Source organism: Macaca mulatta, chromosome 4 (genome assembly GCF_049350105.2).
Source record: "Macaca mulatta isolate MMU2019108-1 chromosome 4, T2T-MMU8v2.0, whole genome shotgun sequence".
Classification (NCBI taxonomy): domain Eukaryota; kingdom Metazoa; phylum Chordata; class Mammalia; order Primates; family Cercopithecidae; genus Macaca; species Macaca mulatta.
In genome coordinates, this window is record NC_133409.1 from 17,688,509 (window position 1) to 17,699,570 (window position 11,062).

The 11,062-nt window shown below is 40.5% G+C and overlaps 1 pseudogene; it reads right to left on the reverse strand.

Moving 5' to 3' along the window:
* Window positions 1–9,619: 9,619 nt before the first annotated feature.
* On the reverse strand, window positions 9,620–10,809 carry LOC696180 (proliferation-associated protein 2G4 pseudogene; annotated as a pseudogene).
* Window positions 10,810–11,062: the final 253 nt, after the last annotated feature.

Here is an 11,062-nt window from a genome sequence, read left to right on the forward strand (position 1 = left end):
ACTTGCAGTGAAATATAATATCACTTTCATTAAAATATATTGCTGAAAAATGATGGTGAGAAAAATGTATTCTGAATGACAGTGAAGCTGTGAGATCCTAGGGCTGTTTATTTTATTTCTATGGCAACTGTGATAAAAACACACAAACCACCAATGTTGTTTCCTTTAGTGAAAATTCTAAATTATAAATCTACTTGCTAACTAATTTTAAATTCTGACTTTTCAAAACAAGATGTTATTTTAGGGGTAACTTTCTAAAACTGAAATTTAGTCTCTTACTAGAAACACAGAAGCAAAATGACTGCAGGACAATTGAAATTTAAAATAGTCTAAAACATTGAAAAAACTTTTCTATAGCTGAATTTTCCCCAGACCACTCTAACCCTTTATCCTTTTGCTTTTTTCTTAACTTATCAAGAATACAGTGTTGTGTAATTATGAAAATCTCGGTATTTGTTGCTATGATACTTACCAAATCATTTAAAGAGAAATTAAATTTTTGCCATTTTAATGGGCATTAAAACTGTTTCACAAAGCCATTAGGGTAAAACAACATTATGCCCATTTTATGGAACTTGTTCTATCTGTTGTGCCACACTTAAACCAAACTCTGTGTCAAAAAACAAACTGGCATATGTGAGTATTCACAAATAGACATAGACAAAGAATATTTTCATGTGTAGACACTTGTCACCAGTAAAATAAAGTAGACTGAATTGCATTCAGCTGAAAACATACTGAAATCTAGGTTCATTTCCTTCATCGATTCATAAACTAATCACACCCTTCTACTTCTGTATAGTGTGGCAGGGATGTACAGTCGAAACATACACATCTAGGTACCTTTATACTCAATCATACTCTTTTTCTTCTGTCTTAATCTGTTTTGTGCTCTCGTTGCAGAATACTACCGGCTGAATAATGCATAAAAAGCAAAACGTACCACCTCACAGTTCTGGAGGTTGAAAAGTGATATGGTTTGTCTGTGTCCCCACCCAAATCTCATCTTGAGATCCCACATGTTGTGGGAGGTACCTAGTGGGAGGTAACTGAATCATGGGGCAGGTCTTTCTTGTGTTGTTCTCACAATAGTGAATAAGTCTCATGAGATCTGACGGCTTTATAAGGCAATTTCCTTGAAAAAGCTCTCTCTCTCTTTGCCTGCTCCCAATCATATAAGACATGACTTGTTCCTCCTTGCTTCCCATCATGATTGTTAGGCTTCCCCAGCTATGTGGAACTATAAGTCCATTTAACCCCTCTCTTTTGTAAATTGCCCAGTCTTGGGTTTGTCTTTATCAGCAATGTGTAAACCGATGAATACAGTATATTGGAACCAGGAATGGGGTGCTGCTGAAAAGATACTCAAAAATGTGGAAGCAACTTTGGAACTGGGTAACAGGCAGAGGTTGGAACAGTTTGGAGGTCTCAGAAGAAAAGGAAAATGTGGGAAAGTTTGGACCTTCCTAGAGATATGTTGAATGGCTTTGCCCAAAATGCTGATAGCAATAAGGACAATAAAGTCCAGGCTGAGGTGGCCTTAGATAGAAATGAGGAACTTGTTGGGAACTGGAGGAAAGGTGACCTTTGTTGTATTTTAGCAAAGAGACTGGCAGCATTTTGCCCTGCCGTAGAGATCTGTGGATTTTTGAACATGAGGGACATGATTTAAGGTATCTGGTAGAAGGAACTTCTAAGCAGCAAAGCATTCAAGATGTGACTTGGGTGCTGTTAATGGAATTCAGTTTTAAAAGGGAAGCAGAGCAAAAAAGTTTGGAAAATGTGCAGGCTGACAATGTGATAGAAAAGAAAATCCCATTTTCTGAGGAGAAATTCAAGCTGGCTGCAGAAATTTGCATAAGTAACAAGAAGCTGAATGTTAATCAACATGACAAGGGGGACAATGTCTCCAGGATATGTCAGAGACCTTTGTGGCAGCCCCTCCTATCACAGGCCTGGAAGCCTAGGAGGAAAAAAGGTTTGTGGTTTGGGCCCAGGATCCCTCTGCTGTGTGCAGCCTAGGGACTTGCACCCTACATCCCAGCTGCTCCAGCTGTGACTGAAAGGGTTCAAGGTACAGCGTGGGCTGTTGCTTCAGAGGGTGGAAGCCCCAAGCCTTCATAGCTTCCATGTGGTATTGAGCCTGCCAGTGCATAGAAATCAAGAATTGAGGTTTGGGTACCTCTGCCTAGATTTCAGAAGATGCATGGAAATGCCTAGATGCCCAGGCAGAAGTTTGCTGCAGGGGCAGGGCCCTCATGGAGAACCTTTGCTAGGGCAGTGCAGAAAGAAAATGTGGGATTGGAGTCCCTACACAGAGTCCCTACTGGGGCACCACCTACTGGAGCTGTAAGAGGGCCACCATCCTCCAGAGCCTAGAATGGTAGATCCATGGACAGCTCGCACTGTGCACTTGGAAAAGCCATAGACACTCAATGCCAGCCTGTGAGAGCAGCCAGGATGGGGGCTGTACACTGTAAAGCCACAGGAGCAGAGCTGCTCAAGGTTGTGGGAGCCCACCTCCAGGATAAGAGTGACCTGGACGTGAGACCTGGAGTCAAAGAATATCATTTCAGAACTTTAAGATTTGACTGCCCCACAGGATTCCAGACTTGCATGGGGCCTTTAGCCTCTTTGTTTTAGCCAATTTCTCCCATTTGAAATGGCTGTATTTACCCAGTGCCTGTACCCCCACTGAATCAGGAATTAACCAACTTGCTTTTGATTTAACATGCTCATAGTTGGAAGGGACTTGTCTTATCTCAGATGAAACTTTAAACTGTGGATTTTTGAGTTAATACTGAAATGAGTTGAGTCTTTGGGGGACTGTTGGGAAGGTATGATTGGTTTTGAAATATGGGTACATGAGATTTGGGAGGGGCTGGGGTGAAATAATATAGTTTGGTTATGTCCCCACCTAAATCTCATCTTGAATTCCCATGTGCTGTGGGAGGGACCTGGTGGGAGGTAATTGAATCATGGGGAGGGGGCTTTATCATGCTGTTCTCGCAATAGTGAACAAGTCTCATGAAATCTGATGGGTTTATCGGGGTTCCCGCTTTTGCTTCTCTCTCATTTTCTATTGCTGCCACCACAGAAGAAGTGCCTTTTGGAGGGCACGGTGGCTCATGCCTGTATTCCAGCACTTTGAGAGGCCAAGGTGGGCTAATCACCTGAGGTCAGGAGTTTGAGACCAGCCTGGCCAACATGGTGAAACCTCGTCTTTACTAAAAATACAAAAATTAGCTGGGTGTGGTGGTGCATGCCTGGAATCCCAGCTACTCGGGAGGATGAGGCAGGAAAATTGCTTGAACCTGGGAGGAGGAGTTTGCAGTGAGCCGAGATTGCACCACTGCACTCCAGCTTGGGCGACAGAGTGAGACTATGTCTCCAAAAAAAAAAAAAAAAAAAAGGTGCCTTTCACCTCCTGCCATGATTCTGAGGCCTCCCCATCTATATGAAACTGTAAGTGCAATTAAACTTCTTTTTCTTCCCATTCTCAGGTATGTCTTTATCAGCTGCATGAAAACGGACTAACATAGGAAGTCTAAAGTCAAGCCACCAGTAGGTTCAGTCTCTGGCTCCATTGCTGTGTCCTTCAGACAAGTGGAAAGCTAATCCTCACATGGCAGAAGGTGGAAGGGCTAAGGCGCAAAAGGGGGCCAAATTTGTCCTTTTATAATGGCATTAATCCCAACCATGAGGCAGAGCCTTCAAGGCCCAATCAGCTCCCAAAGGTCCCACCTCCCAGCACCACTACTATGACAACCATATTTCAGCATGAGTTTTGGAGGGGATGAACATTCAAACCATAGCACCTTCTTTACTCCATTAAAGATGAAAACTTTGTGATTTCCGTGTTGAAATTGAAACTTTTTTGGTTCTAAGGCTTTGTAATTACATGCACCCTTTGGTTGACTGATCAATTTTACTGATGAGGAAAATGAAAGAACCTGTGGTTTCTTTTTAATTTTGCTTTTTTAAATTCTTCACTCTGCTCCAGAGCATGGTGTTTTCCAATTAGAGGTCAATCAAAACAGTGATTTATATATTTTTGAATAAATAAAAAGTAGCAGTTCCTTATTTTTGTCCTGCCTTTAGTCTACAGTCTACATTTTTGGCAAAAACTTTCATTTTGCAAATCTTTTTCCAGTATGCAGTGCCTGTGAGTTTCAAGTGCATTTGTTAAGTTGTTGCATTTTCTTCTTTTGTCCTTTCTCCCCTTCCCCCTATTTCATCAACAAGAACAACACGTCATTTCAAATATCAAGGTATAATCATTCTCCTGCAAGGCAAGTGTATTTGGCCATACTTTGGGCAGTATTTGTCTTTTCTCTGAGAGAAGAGTCCTATTATCTTCATGGCAGGTTCACATTCATGACTGTGGACTTCATGCCTATCAAGCAGCCCAGAGAACCAAAAGACAGAATCAAACTGGATTCCCAATTTATTGTGTATAGCTTTTACCCAAAAAGGTTGTTGAGAAGATTGGAAAAGACAATATATATGTCTGGCTAAACAACTAGCTGTTTTCATCTTTATTTTTCCCTGCTTTCATTTCTATTTTTTTAAAATCAAGCATTATAGTCATAATTTTCATTCAAGTGAAGAACTCATGAAGGATAGGCTTGACATGGCAGCTAGAGCCCGATAGCACCTATATTTTTATGCACCACTATGCTTGGTGGATTGATATCTTGTATCAAGTCATTAGACAATTGCTCCAATTCTGGCATGCGTCTCCTTTGAAGGGAGATAAATAGGGCAGTGAAAAACAGTAGGATCTAGTTACACCTGTCCCCTTGTATTTGCTCATTTTTTTATTTTGAAAGAATCTCAAGCCCACATAATATGCACAAGCACAGTACAAATAGTAATCGTTGTCCCCCTGAACTGTTTGAAAGTTGCTAATATGGTATCTAATCCCTTCTGACTATTTTAGTATGTATTTCCTACAAATGAAGACATGGTTCTACATAAACACTAACATTTATCATGAAATTAACACTGATACTGAGACATTACTGCCATCTAATCGTCAGACTCTATTTAAGTTTTACCAAGTGTTCCAGTCATATCCTTTATTACCAGATGATCCGGTCCAGTATCACATGCTCATCTAGCTGTCATGTTTCCTTAGTCTCTCTCATTGGGGAGCAGGTTGGCATTGGTCTGTCCTTGGCTTTTACGACCTTGGTGCTTTTGAAGATTACAGGTCAGTTATCTTTTAGAACATTCCTCAATGTGTTTTTATCTGAGGTTTCTTCATGATTAGATTTGAGTTATGAATTTTTGGCAGAAATACCACAGAAGTGTTTTCATTGCACTTTATTTTTATTTGTACTATATTATAGTAACTCTAGGGACATTAAATTTGATAAACTTGATCGGGTGTCATCTACCACACACAGTTACATCATCATTTATACATCTATCCATATATATTGAAAATCATATGTTCACACCAATACTTCTAATTCCAAACCAAAGCCACAAGATTTATTCTAGGTTTCTCCTTTTCCATAATTGCAACTCCTATCTGCAACAGCAAAAATCTTGGATTTCATAGTCCTTAAAATATTTGCTTATTTCATCAATCTCCCCATATGTAACGAATCTTAGGCTATATCCACCTCATCTCACCTCACACAAATGCTATGCTTCCTCTGCTCAGGCCCTACTATCCCATATTGAACCACTCTCCTACTCTAATATTCTCCTCACACCCTCGGGCTGTTACATTCTGAGCTAGGCTGCCGCTCTGCGTGAGCCTCCATACCTTCTCAAGCTCTAACACTGATCTGGGTCCCTCTTCCCCCACTTACCAAAGTCTACCTTGCTCTACCTCCCCTAATAGCTTTTGGAATAAGTTATTTAGCAAGGGAAGAAAAGGAAAGAGAAGAAAAGAAAAAAAGAGGGAGTGAAGCAAAGAGAAGGGAAAGGAGAGCAAGACGGGAAGAGGAAGAAGAGAAGGAAGTTGACTTTTGTATTCCCCTGCTTTCACTCCCAAGTTCTCTCTGCTTTCGAGTTCATTGCCTCTTTTACACCCATTTTCATCTTCAATTAATATTGTTTTTACAAATTGGAGGCCTCTACCTTTCTGTCTGTGTTTTTTAAAATTGTCCAGATTTATTGAGGCATAATTGACAGAAATGAATGTATGTACTGTATTAAATATGATATTTTCATATATATATACACAGTAAAGTGATTATGACAATCAAGCTAATGAACATATTCATCACTTTGCATAGTTACCACTTTTTTTGTTGTTGTGAGAACACAAGATCTACTCTCTCAGCAAATCTCAAGTAAAAATATAGTATTAACTATAGTTACCATGCTGTATGTCAGATCTCCTGAACTTACTTATTCTGCATAACTGACACTTTTTACACTTTGACCAACATCTCCCCATTTCTCCCAATCCCTAGCCTCTAGCAATCGCCTTTCTACACTGTTTTGATTAGTTTGACTTTTTAAAATTCCACATACAAATGAGATCATGCAAGATTTGCCTTTCTGGGCCTGACTTATTTTATTCAGCGTAATGTCCTCCAGTTGTATCAATGTTGTTGCAAATGGCAGGATTTCCTCTTTTTTTTAAGACCAAATATTATTTCATTGTATATGTATATCACATTTTCTTTATCCATTCATCTGTCTGTGGATACTTAGGTTGATTCCATATCTTGGCCTTTGTGAAAAATGCTGCAATGAACATGGAAGTGTATATATTTCTTTGAGATGCTGATTTTATTTCCTTTCGATATATACTCAGTAGTGAGATTGCTGGATCTTATGGTCATTCTATTTTACAATTTTTGAGGAACCCCAATATTATTTTCCATAATGGCTGTACTAATTTACATTAATTACCACCAACGGTGCACAAAGTTTTCCTTTTCTCCACACCCTTACCAACACTTATCTTTTATATGTTAGATAACAGATGTGAGGTGATATCTCATTGTGGTTTTAATTTTAATTTCCCCAAAGATTGGTGATGTTGAGCATTGTTTCATATATTTCTTGGCCGTTCGTATTTCTTCTTTTGAGAAATATCTATACAGGCACTTTGCCCATTTTTAAATCATATTATTTGCTACTGTTTTCTTTGTTTCTGTTTGCTCAACTCAAATTCTATTCAAATTTCAATTAGTTTGGGAAAATTATCCCTAGCGAAGGTAATGGTTTTGAATATCCTTTTGGAAGTACAGCTCATCTTCACCCTTATATTCCTTTTTGTCACTTTGGACAAAATACTTAATAGACCAAAACTTTATAAATAAATTAATTGGCTAAAACATGAACTCATATGCATTTTGATAACTTGAATGTGTTTAGCTACTTAGACTCCATCAGCAGAGAAAGCTGAGAAAGTAATTCTTTTATAATAAGTTTTGAGTGGGGAAGGTCACATCGAATGGCCATGATAGAGTGGGTGGAACCAAGTTACTGTGTCATTTAGCACAGTCCTGCCCATTAGTTCTGAATCAAGTCTATCTCTTAAATTACATTAATGTTGCTGGTAATTTCAAATCAAGGTAATGTGGGTACTTTTTGAGGGAAGAATGTTTTGAATTTGTTGGTGACAAGGCAAGAGATAGCTTTAGCTCGGATTTGGAACAAAGAAGAAAACAATCTGCACTGAGGCAGTCTGTTTCAGAGGCCAGCCTGGTGTCTAGTGGCAATACCAACCTTCTGAGAACACATCTAGTCATGCTGGCCTATCTCAACTATATGAAAGGAAAGCACACAAAGAAATTTTGCCTAAATTTGGACTGGAGTTTTAAAGGTGATCAGCAAACTCTTGGGTACTCTCTGTGTTGTAGCAATGGAGCTTTAATTATAAAATCCCCAAGTGCAACACATATATCAAGAGTTGAGTTCCAGTGTTCCATAGCCCAGTAGGGAAACTACTGTTACAATAACTTATTGTGCATTTCAAAACAGCTGAAAGAAAGATTTGGAATTTTCCCAACACAAAGCAATGTTGTGAACATTTGAGGCATTGTATATCCCAATTACCCTGATTTGATCACTACACATTGTACGCATGTGTTAAAATATTGCATGTACCTCAGGAATATATACGATCATTATGTATCAGTAAAAAAAGCTTTGAGGCTACTTGTTCAATTCCTCAGCCTTTGTGATGATTTCTTCTCAGAAACTCGTGTTTCTTTTTTTTCTTTTTTTTTTTTAAAGATGGAGTCTTACTCTGTTGCCAGACTGGAGTGCAGTGGCGCGATCTTGGCTCACTGCAAACTCTGACTCCCTGTTTTAAGCGATTTTCCTGCCTCAGTCTCCCAAGTAGCTGGGATTACAGGCATGCACCACCACACCCAGCTAATTTTTGTACTTTTAGCAGAGATAGAGTTTCACCATGTCAGCCAGGCTGTTCTTAATCTCCTGACTTTGTGATCTGCCCACCTTGGCCTCCCAAAGTGCTGGGATTACAGATGTGAGGCACTGTGCCCGGCCAGAAACTCGTTTTTTTTTTTCTTTTTTTAAAATTAAATAAAAGCAAGTAAAATTTCATTTTATAAATAAGGCCATTTCTATTTTATTTCTATGATTATCCACAGATATTTATTTTGTATTTTTATGAGCAAATTCAAATTTATTTTAATGTCATGTCATTTTCCAATGTGTTTAAAAACCTCATAAGATAGTAGGAGCCCTAGTTTCCTGGGACAGAATGCCACAGGTACTGAAATTTGTCATCTTTCCCTACAAACCCCCAGCAATTTAATCCAAGTCCATAGCTTCAGAAAGCAAGGAGTTGTATCTCCAGTCAGTCTACTCCTCTTATTCTTGGTTTTTCTATCAAGAGAGGGAGATCACAATATTTCAAATAGGGAACAAAACCAGTTGAACTTTCAGCTCAGATTTGTGTAAAATGGAGTGAGGGAAGACCCCACTGACTCCAGAGAAAAGGATAAGCTTGAGATGGATTTCTTTACAGCTTTGTGAAAATGGAAGAAAAAAGATTGACAAATAAGGATCCATTGCATAGATGAGAATCGCTTCATAAATGAAGGCTCCAGCTCCTAAAATGGGAGGGGCCTGACTGGACAGCCTGAATCCGATGAGGAATCAGCCACACTGAATAAAAAAAGTCTGAAAAATAATCCTCCTAATTTTGAAGCCAGATAAAATACTTGGGGAGAATGGAAAAAAGAGTAAAAAGCCCCAAACAGGTGGGAAAATGCTAACATTAGAATGGTATAAAAACCTTCGGCTGAGTTTTCAGTGGTGGTGGCTAATTTAGCCCCGTTCTGTAGTAGGGTCACAAACCTTGACCAAGCAGAGGGTAGTAGAAAAGGCTAGAAAGAAGGGCCTGAAGACGATGAATTATGACTCCTGATTTTATTATTCAATTTCTTTTTTTCATTTAAAGTAGTCTTCCGTGGTTGGGAAGCCTCGCCTCCCAAGACCAGAGTCAGTTGGAGTTGGTTGTTGTTGGAAGGGAGTGGGTTGGGGAACTGGGGTGCGGGCAGGGAGACCCCCGCTCTGCTGGCGATCCTAGGTGGAGAAGAACTGCACTTCACAGCATCTGGGGTGTGGTGGGAAGGGGATGAGGCAGGAACAGCAAGCTGGGGAAGTGGACCCACCTCAGTCCCCAGCTTCATTTTCTTCTAATGTTTCCCCACTGGTGGCATTTTCTGCAGTCTTGGAGGCCTTCTTCTTTTTTTTTTTCCTCTGGGTTTTTTGACTTGCAGAACTCTGGATGAGGGCCTTTAGCTCTGCATCCTGGACCTCCATCTCAGACTTGTAGAGGTCAAGCTCGAGGGGACCACTGGTTATCCACATGGGGGCATTGGGCATGAGCAGAACTGTACATTTAAACTGGGCAACAAATTCACCCTCCTTCTCATAGAGAACATTAAATGGTTACCGCAGTTCGTGTTTGGCGCACTCCACCACACCCACTGAGCCTTCTTCTCATCTTCAAAGGCTCTTAAAGTAAACAACATGGCATTCAAACTCCTTTCCATCCACTGAAGAAGGCATGTGGAGTTTTCATTTTCAGTCCATACTGTTTAGAGGGGTCTCATTTGGAAATAGTGGTTCTCTGTCCTGCATCCTTGGCCCTGCCCTCTCCTGAGCTGACAAGAACATCCATAGCATGTACTTCATATACCTCAAATTCAGCTTTTTCATGGTCCTTCTTCTGCTGGTCTGTGGGATTCTGGATAATGGTTTTTTTCTGCATCGATGACATGCTGCTTCCACGGGTGTGACAGTATACCTTCTATTGGCATATAGTTAAATGAGCGGGCAACTTTGTTCCAGGCGTCTGTCACTTGTGTGTTCTGATTTCCAGGTTTGACCAGGCATAGGGCAGCTTCAGCACAAAGGTGAGCTGCCTTAATAACATCTGCTTTCCTCCCTGTTACTTGGGTCCCCTGAGCTACATCGACCACAAAAGTATGAGCTACATTAGCGATGAAGTCATCCATATGGACCCCAAAGTCAATTTTTACCAGGTCACCTTCCTTGAGAATATAATCCTGGCTGCATCTTCAAAGGACAGAAGCGACACACACAGTTATTTACTGAAATGCTGGTGGGAAAAGCAATGCCTTTCTTCATTTCCGTTTCTTTCTTGAAGATTTTCCCTGTTTCTTCCATAATCATGGCATCATCTTTCTCACACAGGCTCAGTACTGATACACCTGAGCTAGATGCTTCCACCAGGGACCGAAGTACCCGGTTGGCGATGTTACCCCCCATCTTATACTTGGTCACGACCAAGTCTTCAGCGTTAGTTAGCTCCTGCTGCTCGTCCTCATCCTGCATCTTCCTACCACCACCACTGCAGCCTCGTTTCCCCTGAGCCGCGGCCTCTGTCTCCCTTCCTAGCCGCAGGCTGGGGTCAGAGGCCCCTGGATCCTCGAGGAGAGGGTGAGTGAAAGCGCGAGCTAGCAAGGGAGCGGGCAGGCAGGCGAGCGTCATCCACAGATATTTAAATGAAAGAGACAAACATACCACACCTTAAAATTGTGAGAATTGAGGGAAGAAAGCCATTCTTTTTCTATGAACATGCCAAGAG